The 15,748-nt window shown below is 38.1% G+C and overlaps 1 long non-coding RNA gene across 1 annotated transcript in view; it reads left to right on the plus strand.

Moving 5' to 3' along the window:
* The first annotated feature begins 802 nt into the window (after window positions 1–802).
* Window positions 803–15,748, plus strand: part of LOC121378896 — a 36,515-nt gene continuing 21,569 nt past the window's right edge. Inside the window, exon 1 of the long non-coding RNA XR_005958772.1 lies at window positions 803–5,451. This is a non-coding gene — a long non-coding RNA (uncharacterized LOC121378896). The remainder of the gene's footprint in view (window positions 5,452–15,748) is intronic.

Genomic DNA, 15,748 nt, shown 5'->3' on the forward strand with positions numbered 1-15,748 from the left:
ACCCTAACCCTAACCCCTAACCCTAAACCCTAAACCCTAAAACCTAAACCCTAACCCCTAACTAAAAATAATAATGGAGGGGACCGGGCGGATATTATACCATCAGACGAACCAATGTATTTAATTCGATAATTATATATTTTATTATTAAAAGCACAGGCATGTGAAATGTCAGCGGAAAGGCGGAAATTCGCGGTTTTTAAAATACGTTTCCGCGCCAAAAATATAATTCCGCTCTTTTTTTATTTTTATTTTTTTATTTATTACTGTGGAATTATAAAGATCTGGACAATCCTGAAACCGGTTTCCAAACGAATCGAATACAAACCGGAAATGGAAACGGAAATACATAGTGTTACTATTTTCCCGCCATTATATGCTTGTTTTTATGCGTGAGTACTTTTTATAATTTAGATTTTCCTCTTTTTTTTCAATTCTTGCTCACATCCCTGAAAGCAACAGACAAAATAAATTTGCCCAGACGCATCGCAAAAAAATGTAGGTGACTTTTATATTGTCTTGCTTCTTACTTTTACAAAATGTCCGACAACACTAAACGACTCATAAATAGAGTACGGTAGAGTATTTTTTTTAATAAAATTATTCCAGCCAATCTGAATGGCTAAAGTTGAAAGCGCGCCAATTGAGAGTGACATCATGTGTGAAATGTGTCACTGTAACAAGAAGTCTTATTGTAGATGTGTTCGGAAACAGGAAATTTCCAACTTGTCAAACCTTAATTGCCAAGACTAATAATTATACTGTTCATGTATAGCTCGTGAAATTCTTCGTTAACTGTGGTTTCGAATTTCAGTTTATAAATAAATAAATAAATAAAAAGAAAAAACACAAACTTTTCGACTTTTTATCCACATGGGTGTTTTAATTACACTCTCTTCCTTCCTTCCACGGGTTATTCGTTTAGGGAGAAGTGATTAAATTTTGAGACGGTCCCTAACTCAAATCTTAATGAAATTGCGAGTGTCCAATGTAAACGTTGATTGTAAAAGGCAGGAAAAATTGTAACATTGAAACACTAGTCGGCTACTGCTAGTCATTAACATAAATGACGTGTTGCGTTCATTGAGTGTGATTTGTGGTTGTGATGTTCAAAATATTTTTGTTCAGTTTATGTGATCATATTCAGTGTTAGCGACATTGATTAGAACGTTACTGACTAGTAAACACATGCTTGCCCAATCGCAAAAATAATAATATTACAAGTTGGAGCTGACCCACTTTTATGACCCAATGACCTACTTAAAGACTGCTAGAGTTAAGGTAGTCATGTTTGGTATCAAACCAAAGCTTATGAAGTGTAGGTTTGAGCTGACCCACTTTTATTACCTACATGCTTATTATGTACTTCTTTATTTTTCAGCTATGAGGTCTGTGGGGTCAACTTTGGCTAGAATTGGAGACTATTTGGTTCCTGGAGCTGATCCATTCTCAGATGCAGAACCAAAGCCAGCACCTGGCCCTCCCCTCGACCTAGCCCTGCTGCTCATCCAGCGCCAGCTTCCTCTAGATCTGGATGTGGTGGAAAGGAAACTCTTACGGCAGAAGTGTTGTGGTTTATGAAATGCGTTGAATCACATTATTCTTTTAGTTCATGTCAGCAGATGTTTCAAGGGCATCCTGTAGTTGACACGTTCTCCTGTGGTGAAACAAAATGCAGGTATCTCTGCCAATTTGGACTTGCTCCCCACTTCACTTCTCTTCTAAAGAGTCGCATAAATAAAGACAGTGAATATGTTTTGCTGTTTGATGAAAGCATGAACAACAAGACTAAAAATAAACAATTAGGCATTCATGTAAGATTTTGGCACCATGACCAAGTCCACACTAGATACCTAACATCACAATTCATTGGTCATGCTGCTGCAACTGATTTATTGGAACACTTCAATGCATCAACTTCTGATCTACGTAGAAATGGTTTGTTGCAGGTATCTATGGATGGCCCGTCAGTGAATTGGTCTTTTTATGACAAATTGGGGAAAGAAATAAAGAATGAGTGTGGTATGGGACTGTTGAATATTGGGAGCTGTGGCCTCCATGTCATTCATGGAGGGTTCCAGACCGGCGCTCGTGAGACTGGTTGGGGTCTTGATGATCTTCTCTCCTGTCCATACAACCTGTTTAAAGATACCTCAGCCAAGCGAGATGATTTTACTGATATAACTGGGTGTAAAGAATTTCCATTGAGAATGGTTCTGTGTGCAGCAGAGTTCTTCTACTGTGGCCTCACATGAAGTTATTTGTTGAGGCATGTGAAAGCAAGAAGAAGCCAAAACCCACCACCAACTCTTATAAAACTCTACGTGATGCAATGAAGGATAAGCTGACTGTGGCAAAACTGTCTTTTTTCAGGTCATTAGCCAGTGCATTTGAGCCATTTTTAGCCTTGTACCAAACGGATAAGCCAATGGGTCCCTTTCTTGTTCATGATATTGAGAGACTAGTCCGAAATCTGTTAGAGAGGTGTCTTAGGTCAGATGCATTACAGAAGGCTTCTACTGCATATGACTTGTTAAAGCTGGATCTTGAAAAGGAAAGGGTAGAAAACAAAAAGATAGAAGTTGGTTTCAAGGCTGAAAGTGAACTGAAGCCCCTCCTGAAAACCAAGGCCATCAGTGAACGCCAGGTGTTTGAGTTCAGAGAAGACTGTAGACAATTTGTGGTAAAATGTGTTAACAAAATCTTTGAAAGGTCTCCTCTAAAGTATGGCTTAGCAGTAAATATGGCTTGTCTGGATCCCAGGTAATCAAGAACACTCAAAGTCAAAATTGAAACGTCTGTTGGAAAACTTGGTGAATCTGAACAGGGTTGATGGTGAAGATGTAGATATGTTGGTTGCAAGTTACAAAGAACTACTGCATGATGTGGCAGGGTGTGAACTGAAGTCTAGATTCAAGGACTTTAAGGTTGAAGATGACAGGGTAGATGAGTTACTCTATGAATGTATGGGTAAGAACATAGTTTCTAGTTGCTAGTTTCCCATGGTCAGGCATCTGTTGAGAGGGGTTTTTCTCTCAACAGACAGATAGAGAAGGACAACTTGGGTGAAGGAATGCTTGTGGCACTGAGGCAGATTATTGATTATTTTGTAATGGTAGGTGGAATCCTCAAAGTTGAAATCACAAAGGAACTGCTACTCTCAGCCTCCACTGCCTGACATAAATACCATCAATATCTTGAAGAAGAGAAAAGAAAGAAAGGGCAAGAAGCCATCCGAAGAAAACGAAAAATGGTTGAAGATGAAGTGGATAATTTGAAAAAGAGAAAGAATGTGTTAGAATCTGACAGAGAAAATCTGACCACACTGTCAGAAAAATATGCAGATGAGGCTGAGGCAACAAGTGGAAAAGTAACTAGCCACAGTATTCATGTGAAATCAAATGCTCTCAGGCACTCTGCCAAGGAAAAAAAAGGGGAACTCGAGCTTCTAGAAAGAGAAATTGAGGAGAAGGCTAAATCCTTGCCTGCTATGTCCAAAATGGATATTAGCCTAACTGAAGTGAATTGACTAAGACATGGAAGAGTCTAGTGCAAACCCTGACTGTTGAACATTGTGTTAAATTTCACATAAAGTGTAACTTATTGTCTTGTGCTGTTTACGCTAAGTTGTGTGTCATTGACTCAAAGCACCTGGTAAGTTCTGTGTTACATTATTAAAATGCATTTGTTACATGCAAACTAGCTTGTATTTGTGATTTCCTATCTTGTTTAAAGGGACACTAACTCCATGGTCAGAACAGCAACCAAACACAATTTCTACACCTCCCAACAGGTATCCCTCTAAACTGATTTTGAGTGGAGGGTCTACTATGAATTCTGTTTGGCTGTGGTTTAGTCATGAAGTTAATGTCCCTTTAATCTACTTGGCTACACCTTAAAAATGAAATTTTTTGAACAAACAAAAACTTGTGTATGATCAAACTTTCAATAAAAGTATGACAAGATGGGGAAGTACGGTGATGGTAATATAGGTGTCTTGCCTAATTTGTTAAAACTTGCTGCCTTTTGAATAAGTCCAGTTTGTTCAAAAAAATTAATTTTGGGGTATGTATCACTTGTCCACAGAAGACCACAGACTGAATAATATCAGATTTTGCCACGTGTGGTTACCTTAGTTTACCTATGGAATTTCTAGGATGTGGTCCTTAAAAAAGGTTATATTAGACCTAAAAAGTCCTTAAAAAAGACATCTCAAAAAGAGTGGGAACCCTGATTCAGTAGTACAAAAAAAGGTGTTCCTTGTGGGAAGGACTATAATGTACTAGTTACTGGTAATTATCTTGAAAAAATATGCAGTATGACATCATTAAATTTTTGAACACCAAGATACTTGCATAATACAGCTTTTTATTTCTAATAATATATTGATGATACCAAAACACAAGAATAATAATTATATACAGTGAAACCCCTCAAAACCAGACATTTTTCATGGTCCCTTTTTAAATATAAGTAAAGGGGAGAAAAACCCTCTAAACTGGATACCCCTCAAAAGCCAGACATTTTACTTGGTCCTGTGGTCGTCCATGGCAGTTTAGAGGGATTTCACTGTATATATACATCTATAATAAAGTGACCCACTGCATCCCAAGGGAGCACACTGACGCTATGCTTATATGTACATACCAATCTTTAGGTACAGGGTCTGGGGGTGAGACTTAGCCCAGTAGTAAATTGCTGGTATCGGCCCACTATCCCTGATTTCACTAGCCCTGGTACCACTAGCCCTGAAAAATGACCAATTAATGGCTGCCATGGATGTTACATTTCTTTATACTACTCCCCTGTACATATAAACTATTAATAAATAAACATGTCTTGTTTTAGATGAGATACCCTTTTAATGCCTCAGTTGAAAACGTGGAGTACTTACTTAATCCTATTCGTACAATTCCTTTATCTATAAACATGTGTTGTTTTAATATGCTCGCTGTGTGTTAATCCTCTTCATACAATTCCTTTATCTATAAACATGTGTTGTTTTAATATCACTATTACTGTCAATACATAATTAGTAGGGACCTCTATATATGAATGTTGCAAATGTGACTATACAGATAAATGCTCGCCGTGCGTTATGGCGGAGGTAACCTTTGTAGAGGGTGCCAGAGGCAATAAAGTAGCAATTTTGGATGACTATGTCTTCCATAAGAATGCACAAGTAAAGGCAGGCATGAAATGGAGATGTAGCGAGACTACAAATTTGAAATCCAATGTGTTTATTGTAGTATCTGAGGGGTTAGTTGTCAAACAACAGTAGGAACACAATCACGCTCCCAATTGAAGCTCATAGGTTAAAAGCTAACATGCGCAAGAGGGCTCGTGAAGAGTCAGGTCTTATTCAGGTTATTTATGAGCAGGAGAAGGTGAAGTTGCTACAACCAGAAACCGCTGCAGCTGAAGTTGCAGCTAACCTACCACAGTTCTCAGGTATAAACCATATTTGTTTTGCAAAATATTACATGGGAGGGGATTGGCAAAGCTAATTACAGTGCTATTACCATAAACACTATCGAATAAAACATTTATTTAACTATATTCATTTTTGTAATTACTTATTTGATTTAGTTTGTTTATAATGGGGATGACAACCGGTGGCAGTAACAGCCAATATGACTGACAATCTGGGGCTAGTGGAATCAGGGCTAGTGGGGCTAACTCAAATTGCTTGCTTAATGCACAGCAGGTTGAGGATTAATCCCCGTCGGTGGGCCCATTGGACTATTTCTCACTCCAGCCAGTGCACCACGACTGGTAAATCAAAGACCGTGTGGTATGTGGTATCCTGTCTATGGGATGGTGCATATAAAAGATCCCTTGCTGCTAATCGAAAAGAGTAGCCTGTGAAGTGGCAACAATGGGTTTTTTCCCTCAATATCTGTGTGGTCTGATGCAATATAACCATAAATAAAATGTGTTGAGTGCATCATTAAATAAACATTTCCTTCCTTCCTTTGGGTACAGGTACAATGTATATAGCACAGTGGTTAATTGTTAATGGGGGTGCAATGGATCAAAAGCCTAACAAAGGGTCAATCTCCATCAGTGAATAGACCTGTTGGGTCATTGTCCTTTCCAACCTCTGATTAATATATTATGGCTGTAGTACATGTATGTGCTATCATATCTGTGGAAAAGTGCATATGAAAATGGCTGCCAATTGATTATAAAAACAGACTTGTGGGTGTTGCCTGTCTGTCTGTGTGTCTGTGGTATGTGTGAATATTCCAGAATATTTTCAGTTTAAAATGCAGCATAGAAAGAGTTTTAACTTGGTGCCCCCAACACCTACTCTACTGTTGACTCTTGCTCTATTGTTTCAGTTGTTACTGTTCATCAGGTGTCATATCTCTGAGCTTTTGAAGTGAAACTATTGTTTAAACCTCACAATACTAGGAAAACTCAAATCTTTTCAGGTACACCTTTGGCACACATTTCTGTCTATTGTGACTATTTTCAAATATATCCTGATCAAAAAAAAATTGAATATTTTAATATACTGTTATATATATACTGAACAAAAAAAGAAACTTCCGATTTGTACATATAGTATTTGTTGTGTTAAAGAATTTATTGTGTAATGAAATTATATAGGTAGTATTAGCCTTGAGCTGTATTATCAGGATTCATGAATTTTATCGATTATTTTTGTACTGTTAATCGTCGACAACGTGAAATTCAATTTGCACGTGCATGCATGGTTCGACATGTCCCGTCAGGGGTGGGGAAAAGCCCTTTTTTCCCGGTCTGGGACCGACTCGAGATCTCTGAGACCGAAATTATTTTTTTAAAACGCGCGTTTGCCGGTCCCACTTTTGTCATTCTTGTCGGTCCGAAGCACCTGTCCATTTCTATTACTGAAACAAATTCCTATCGGTCAAGCGGACCGGCCAGCCCAGACATCGGTATCTCGTGCATGATTTAAAATAATAAATAAATAGTGGTCAATAGTGGTCTGGTGTTTCAGACGTTTGTGATTTTAGAGTCTGCCTAAGTATATCGCCAGTCACTGAAGTCGGACCTACAGTAGTGTCAATCGACTGCCACTAGACTACACATTTGTCAAAGTCGCTGAGTGGGTCAAGAGATTACACAGACATTAACGATAGCACCATTCTTGGTTTAGAGAGCCATCAATGTATTACACTCCAATTAAAACAAAGGACCCAGAATTTGCAACTGGTTACAATCAACATCTGTCAACACCTGTGTACGGAGCTCTGTCGGGTCGAGTGTCCTAGTCCGAAGCAAGAGGCTTTTGTGCAATACAAACTGCTTAAAATGGCATAAAATAAAATGAAATAATCTATAAATGTATTTATTGTTGACTGTTCAATGTAGTGTATCCAATAATTATAAAGGATTTTAAAATTAACAAAAGGTTTCCACCTTTTTTTTTTAACAAGTGGGAGTAAGCAGAACAGCTACATGTACTGTTATCTCAAGAGCCAGTAGAGGTCAAATTTCATCCAATCAGTGATGACGTTATTACTCTCTTTGTCTAAACATGTGCTAGCTCAGGCTGTCAAACGCTTCAACGGTGCCATCTTTTATTAATTTTCAAGATACAGTACTGAATAGTCGTACTTTTTATACATACTTTTATTCCTTTTTTTATATTATTTATTCTATTATGTAAAATATTTACAATTTGTGGGGTTTTTCACTGGTCATATGTGATTAATTTTTTTTATTATTATTATTCTCCCCCCCCCCCCCCCCCCCCCCCCCCCCCCCCCCCCCCCCCCCCGGTTGTGACGACATCAAGTGGGACCGATTGACAATTTTATTTTTCCCCACCCCTGTGTCCCGTGTAGTATTTGGTCAATTTGTTTTACTTGTCTTACTGACATTGTTGTCAAGTGAACGAAAATGCTTCAAAATTTGTAAAAAAAATAAAGTTTTTTACATTGTAGCATTTTTAGTATGCCAAGAATACCCAATAATTTACGCGAATGGGCGATTGGCATGCTTGATGCTGGCATGTCGACAGAAGACGTGGCAAGGCATGTTGGGAGTTCTAGTCGAGCGATACGAAATCTTCGCGTAAGATTTCTAACGACAGGAAGCACCAACGACTTGCCACGTCGTGGATGTCCGTGTGTTACAACGCGTGGTCAAGACTGCTATATCATGAACACGCATTTGTGCAATCGATTCCAGACTGCCACTGCTACTGCTGCTAACACACCTGGGCTTCATAATAACCGAATCAGTGGGCAAACTGTTCGTAATCGTCTGCGGAACGACGTCCTTACGTCGGATGTGTTTTAACGCAACATCATCGTCTTAATAGGGCACGTGTACACACTCGTTGGATACGGTGACGCTGGAATACTGTTCTTTTTTCGGATGAATCCAGATTTTCTTTACAACATGGTGATGGCAGGGTGCGCGTCTACCGTAGGAGAAATGAACACTATGCTGACTGTTGTGTTCTTGAACGAGATCGTTTCGGGAGTGGGGGTTCTGTCATGGTCTGGGCAGCCATTGCCCATGGTTATCGTTCACCACTAGTCATCATTGATGGCAATTTAAATGCTCAACGTTACCGCGATGACATTCTCACTCATCACGTCATTCCTCTGTTCCATAACTACGCCAACATCTCGATTTTTCAGCATGATAATGCCACCTCTCATACAGCTAGAGACACTGTAAATTTTCTTAGGACAAATAACATTGATTTCATTGATGACTGGCCCACTAAAAGTCCTGATCTCAACCCCATCGAGCATGTCTGGGATAGTATGGACAGACGATTGAGGCGGCGTCCCAACCCACCCGCTAACGTCAACGAACTTAGTCAAGTGCTCATTCAGGAATGGAACAATATTCCACAGGCAGAAGTCAACATTTTAGTCAATTCTATGCACCTGAGATGCACTGCAGTGGTCAATTCAAGAGGTGGTCATATCCGTTATTAAGTGGGTGGGTTTTTTTTTAACCCCTACCACACTTGGTCAAAATTTCTCCCAGTTTCTGTTAACCTATAGCCATGATTTTTGCACCAAACGATGCATCATGGAACGCTCTTTAAACGCATATATAACAATGATTCCCCCGGTTTGTTTTCATCAAGTTATGTTCAAGCAAAGTTAGCGGAAGTTTCTTATTTTGTTCAGTATATTTGTATACTGTTTTGGTAAGCAGACTGCCAAAATGGGCTTTAAGTATTAACAAGACACTGATAAATTTAGTAGACACAAAAGCTAGACATAGGACACCCCATGCAAATCAGGGTTACTTTGTATTTAGAACAGATTTATTTGATTATAAAAAAAAGAAGAGAATTTTTTTAATTATTTAACGACACACTAAACATTTTATTTACAGTTATATGGTGTCAGACATATGGTTAAGGATCACACAAATATTGAGAGAGGAAACCCGCTGTCACCACTTCATGGGCTACTCTTTTCGATTAGCAACAAGGGTTCTTTTATATGCACCATCCCACAGACAGGGTAGTACATACCACAGCCTTTGATATACCAGTTGTGGTGCACTGGCTTGAACGAAAAATAGCCCAATGGGCCAACCAACAGAGATCGAACCCAGACCGACCGTGCATAGAGCGAGCACTTTACCACTGGGCTATGTGCCGCCCCTGACAAGAGGGAAGCAAGAGGCATGTTTTCCTTTTGCTCACCAACTACACACATAGAAAACATTTATTTAAATTATGTATGCACAGGAAAAATTACCTATCCGGCATAAAAATAATTATGATTCACCCTCCTCCTTCCCCCATATGATGTGGTATATTCTGGAATAACTCTTATCCTATCAAACTGTTTTACAAGTGTTTTCCGGCTCATTTCCAAAGTGATATCTAGAATGGAATATATAGGTCATAGAATTAATGAAGGTTTTGGAGAGGTGTTTTTTTTTCTTTCTCATATTGGCTGTATAGTCATTAAATATGGCATTAGCCAAATTTTTTTCAATTACAGACTCCATTTGAACATGTAGTTTGGAATATTTACACATCAGACAAATTCTTGTGGTGTATACAGACATCTGATTCAGACACGTCAGTCAGTCGATGTGCTGGGCAGATGGTGCCACCCCATGGATGAGCCAGATGGGCAATGCAACCTGTTACAAGGTGTATACTACCAAATCAAATCCCATAGACAACAATAGTAACGTGTGGCTAAAACTCCTACCTGCATCTTATCAATCAACATAAATGACCCGGATATAAATGCTACCACCCCTCACCCTTAAAGTGAATCAGAAAAAATTGGGTGTCAAGCTGCTCATTTCGGAGATAATGGGTAGCGCCTATGACTACCCTAGTTCAATACAAAATTTGAGTACTTTTTTTTACAGGTACACCATACATGTTTCAAGTACAAGACTACTTGACACAGTGGTATAGATGAAATAAAATTGCTTTTTTTTTTTTTTACTCCGATGAAACTATTTTTTTTTCAGTGTACCTTGAACTTTGACCCAGCCGGAAGTTATTTAGTTTAGTACTACCTACAAGCTCAGTTTGGCTGGTCAGACTTGCCACATCGTGTGTGGTTATCTGTTCAGTCTTTACTTATCCTGATATGTCTACTTAACTGTTTGTTAATTAGTGACCTATCTGTGACAGTGTGTATGATTATTGGTTTAGTGTTCTCATGTGAGATGTCTGCTTAACGACGTTTGTTAATTAGTGACCTATTTGCCACATGGAGTATGGTTATCACTGGCGTAGGAAGCGGGGTGGGGGGCAAGGGGGAATGTGTCCCCCCCCCCCCCCCACTTTATAGCAGCAGCTATGGTTTTTATATATTTGTGTGTGTGTGTGTCCCCCCACTTTTTTGGCACCTTGCTATGCCCATGGTTATTGGTTCAGTCTTCTCATATCATGATATGCCTGCTTAACATGTTAAGTGACTTATCCATCCATATTGTGTATAGTTGTTGAAGTAAATCTTCTTATGCCATTTCATATCTACTTCACAGTATATCATAATAAGTTATCTATCTGTGTCACATCATGTATGATTATCGATTAAGTCTTTTTGTATTTAACTGTATTTAAGTGACCTAGCCATCCACATTGTGTATAGTTATTAAAGGCAATTTTTTCTTGCCATGATATGTCTATTTAACTGTGTTTATTAAATGACCTATTCATTGACGTTGTTTATAGTTATTGAAGTAAATTGTCTTTTGAGCGGAATGTAGCCAATTGTCTTTTGAGCGGAATGTAGCCCAGTGGGAAAACGCTCGCTTGATGCGTGGTGGATCTAGGATCGATCCCCGTCAGTGGGCCTATTGGGCTATTTCTTGCTCTAGCCAGTCGACCACAACTGGTATATCAATGGCCGTGGTATATGCTATCCTGTCTGTGGGATGGTGCATATAAAAGATCCCTTGCTACTAATGGAAAAACGTAGTGGGTTTCATCTCTATGACTGTGTCAAAATGACCATATATTTGACATCCAGTACCTGATGATTAATAAATCAATGTGCTCTAGTGGTGTCATTAAACAAAACAAACTTCTTTTTTTTAATTGTCTTTTGCCATGTTGTCTATTTAACTGTTTGTTAAGTTACCTTGTTTGTAGTTATTGAAGTAAATCTCATGCTATGTTATGTTTTCTAAACTATTTATTAAATGACTTATGTAATCTCGTTTTGCAATAAAGTGTCAAATGGCAATAACAACTGTCATGATACATCTTCTTAACTGTTTGTTAAGTAACCTATCCATCCACATTGTTTATAGTTATTAACATAAATCTTCTCAAGCCATGATAATTATGTCTACTTAATTGTCTTTAATTAGTGACATACATTATCTATGATATGTTACGATATGTCACTTAAAGATAGGGTCAACTCAAACAAGAGCCTTATGTGTTGGAAAGATGCATACCCAGACCACCAACACACACTGACGCATAATTTTAGAGTTTATAAAAAAAACATGATTATTTTTGCTAACTGGGGCAGCCATTTTGTTTCGTTTTTGTGGTATAGCTTGGGGCGAAGTGACGTCAGCTCCGTCCATCTCCTCTATGCACAGTGTAAACAAACACTCTAATTTATGACAAGGCGCTTTGCTTTCATCAACCTGACTTGTAAAACAACATAAATGACTTGATAGTATAATAAACTATTTAACTAAATATATTTCAATTTGGAGTTACAGTATTTTTCTTTTTAAAAAAAATCCAAAGAAAAAATGCATATTATTAGGGCTATTGGTGGGGTACGTTCGAGCAAAAATGACCACTCACGATACCCAAGTGATACCTTTCTTTTCTTTGGGACGACGTAATTGGTCAGTTTGGTGATTTTAGATGGGAAAGTCAACTTAATCAAGGGTTTTACAGAATTACTTCTGTATCTGAACGGGTATCTGTGTGGTTATCACACAATACCCTGTGATCTTAATAAAAGAGGCATGTCTTTTTAGTGTGTCCAGACACAGTGTCTGGGGACCGTCTAAATATACACCTGCCAATCAGGAACCACAGACCTGTACAGGCCATGGAAAGAAAAGACCAATTAACCAAGAAAACACTCCGATTATTATTTCAGTACATGGGTTAATTTATGTACAAAACATAATACTTTTATTTCAACACTTTGACAATGGTGGTTTATTTTGTATTGAAAAATAATATATAATTGTTGCCGGCTTACTGGGATGGCTATTATTACAGAACATTGCAATGCATCCACAAAAATCAGGTATGTTTTGTTTCTTTAGTTCGAAGACTAATTCCTGACGTGACACGTTAGGCATTACATAACCACCAGCTCGCCAGAGGGCGTATTCACTGGGATGGTACAAAATGGCTGCACCCGTTATATATAATAGCCGCCACATTTAACCGTTTTATTAATTAACTATACGATTATACTTGTTGATATTAAGCAATAATGTGCATTATATATCGTTGAATATGCATACCAGGCCAAATGCCTTAATTACCCCCTCCTTCATGAATTATAGGCCCTAGACAAAACTGTAATAGTCTTGAGATCAATCAATCCCTGTTGATGAAAACATTGGGCTATTTCTCGCTTCAGCCAGTGCACCATGACTTGTATATCAAAGGCCATGGTTTGTGCTTTTTGTCTGTGGGATGGTGCATATAAAAGATCCCTTGCTACTAATGGAAAAATGTAGCGGGTTTCCTCTTTAAGACTCAAAATTACCAAATGTTTGACATCCAATAGCCGATGATTAATAAATCAATGTGCTCTAGAGATGTCTGTTGTTTCTTTCATTGTTTCTCAGTTCATTTGTAAATGCTTTATTTCCTGATCTGTGATTGTAGTAGTTTGTTGTTCAGGTCAGGATTTAGCTTAGTCGGTTGAGTGCTCGCTTGAGGTGCATGCATCACAGGATCGAATCACCTTGGTGGATCCATTCAGCTGATTGGGGTTTTTTTTCATTCCAACCAGTACACCACAACTGGAGAAATGCTGTAGTACAAATGTATGTGTTTTCCTGTTTGTGGGGAAAGTGCATATATCCCTTGCTGCATTAGAAAAAAGGTAGCAGGTTTCCTCTGATGACTACGTGTCGAAATTACCAAATGTTTGACATACAATAGCCGATGATTGATTAATCAGTGTGCTCTAGTGGTGTTGTTAAACAAAACAAACTGTAACTTTAATTTGTTGTTCAGTAGGGACTGCATTTTTTATTTAATATTTGAACAGTAAAAAAGGAAGAACAAATTTATACTGCTGCCGAAGTTGTAAGATATAAAATATTTGGCTGGGAATCGTTCGACCTTATATTATGACATGCTAGAATACTAAATCTGTGGTAATTTGTTTTATAGATTTCTCTTTGTAAACCCGCTATGGGGTACAGTTTTGCAGCTGGCACTACTGATGGTCCAGGCATGTTTGATTTTAATTAAACAAGGTAAGCTTTTTACAGTATCACTGTCTGTTAATTTTGTCTGTAGTCATTTTAAGAATATTTACAAATGAATTATTTTGGAGGTAATCTCTGTGATCTGGTGTTTAAAAAATATTTTATTATGATAGGGTTTGTAACAGGCCAACAACTGCTTATAAGAATAAATCGGTTTTATTTGTTTACCAGTCTCACTGCACCATTTTTGCTCCTTGTGTTGGTAACCAAAGGTATGTTAAAAACCAAGAGCCAAATTTACAAGGCCTGTTTTCATCAAACAGACGTACATATTAACTACATACATTTATTATACGTAAACACCTGGGGTTTTTTAAGAATAGGACGAAACTTGTTTCTTATTTGTAAGAAAATTGAAGTAAATTTACCTCTATCCAATAGTGTATCATTTGGTATATCAAAGGTTGTGGCATGTGCTATACTCTGTAGAATGTATTTTTCGTGTTGGGGTATCATTAAACATTCATTCATTCATTCTGTGGTATGATGCATATATAAACAATCCCTTTTTTGCTAATGGGACAATTGGTTTCCTTGGAAGACTGTCAGAATATAAAATATTAGATATTCAATAGCAATCATCAATTGATGGAAAAGAAAGAAAGAAATGTTTTATTTAACGATGCACTCAACACATTTTTATTTACGGTTATATGGCGTCAGACAATGGTTATGGACCACACAGATTTTGAGAGGAAACCCACTGTCACCACTACTCTTTCCGATTAGCAGCAGGGGATCTTTTATTTGCGCTTCCCACAGCCAGGATAGCACAAACCATGGCCTTTGTTGAACCAGTTATGGATCACTGGTCAGTGCAAGTGGTTTACACCTACCCATTGAGCCTTGCGGAGCACTCACTCAGGGTTTGGAGTCGGTATCTGGATTAAAAATCCCATGCCTCGACTGGGATCCGAACCCAGTACCTACCAGCCTGTAGACTGATGGCCTAACCACGACACCACCGAGGCCGGTCCAAGTGATGCATGTCCTGTAGAGGTGTTCTTTAAAAAAAAAAAAAAAAAAAATCTCTGATGTACACCATTAAAGGGTGTGTACTACCAAATCAAATCCCATAGACGACAGTATTAACGTGTGGCTAAAACTCCTACCTGCAGATTATCAGTTGACATAAATGCCACAGATATAAATGCTACCACCCTTCCCCCTTTGAAGTGAATCAGAAGAAAAAAAAATGAGGGTCAGGTTGCACATTTCAGAGATAACTGGTAGTGTCTATGACTACCCTAGCTCCAAACAAAATTTGAGTACTGTTTTTTCAAGTTACCAGTGTTCAAAATTGAAATTCTTTTGCAGTATCCCAATTGGATACCAACATTTTAAAATCTGGTATCCCACATGAGAATTTAGTAACCCCCTTTCGGATATGGTAACCTGATATTCAAATATGAAGCAAGCCAATTTTAATTTTATTAAATAGAAAAAGGCTGTATTGGTTGAAAACATAATGGCTACTTGCCTTTTCTGTGTATTTCAGTGAGGAAATATTGTTATGGCATAGCTTGAAACTACTGTTAACTTCGCCGGTAAATGACGACTTTATTGGTTCAACAAATATTTTTTTTTACAAAACATTATATGGTATCCTGGCGGGATACTGGGTTCTTGAAGTCTGGTATCCAAAATTAAAATCTGCTATCCCCGGGATATCAGGATACTGTTAATCTCAAACACTGGTTACCCCATACATGCTCCAAGCACAAGGCTACTTGACAGTTGTACTAGATGAAATAAAATTGCATGTATTTTTTTGCCCAGATAAAACTAATTTTATTTTTATAACCAACACGCTCAC

The sequence above is a fragment of the Gigantopelta aegis genome, chromosome 8 (assembly GCF_016097555.1).
Source record: "Gigantopelta aegis isolate Gae_Host chromosome 8, Gae_host_genome, whole genome shotgun sequence".
NCBI lineage: Eukaryota > Metazoa > Mollusca > Gastropoda > Neomphalida > Peltospiridae > Gigantopelta > Gigantopelta aegis.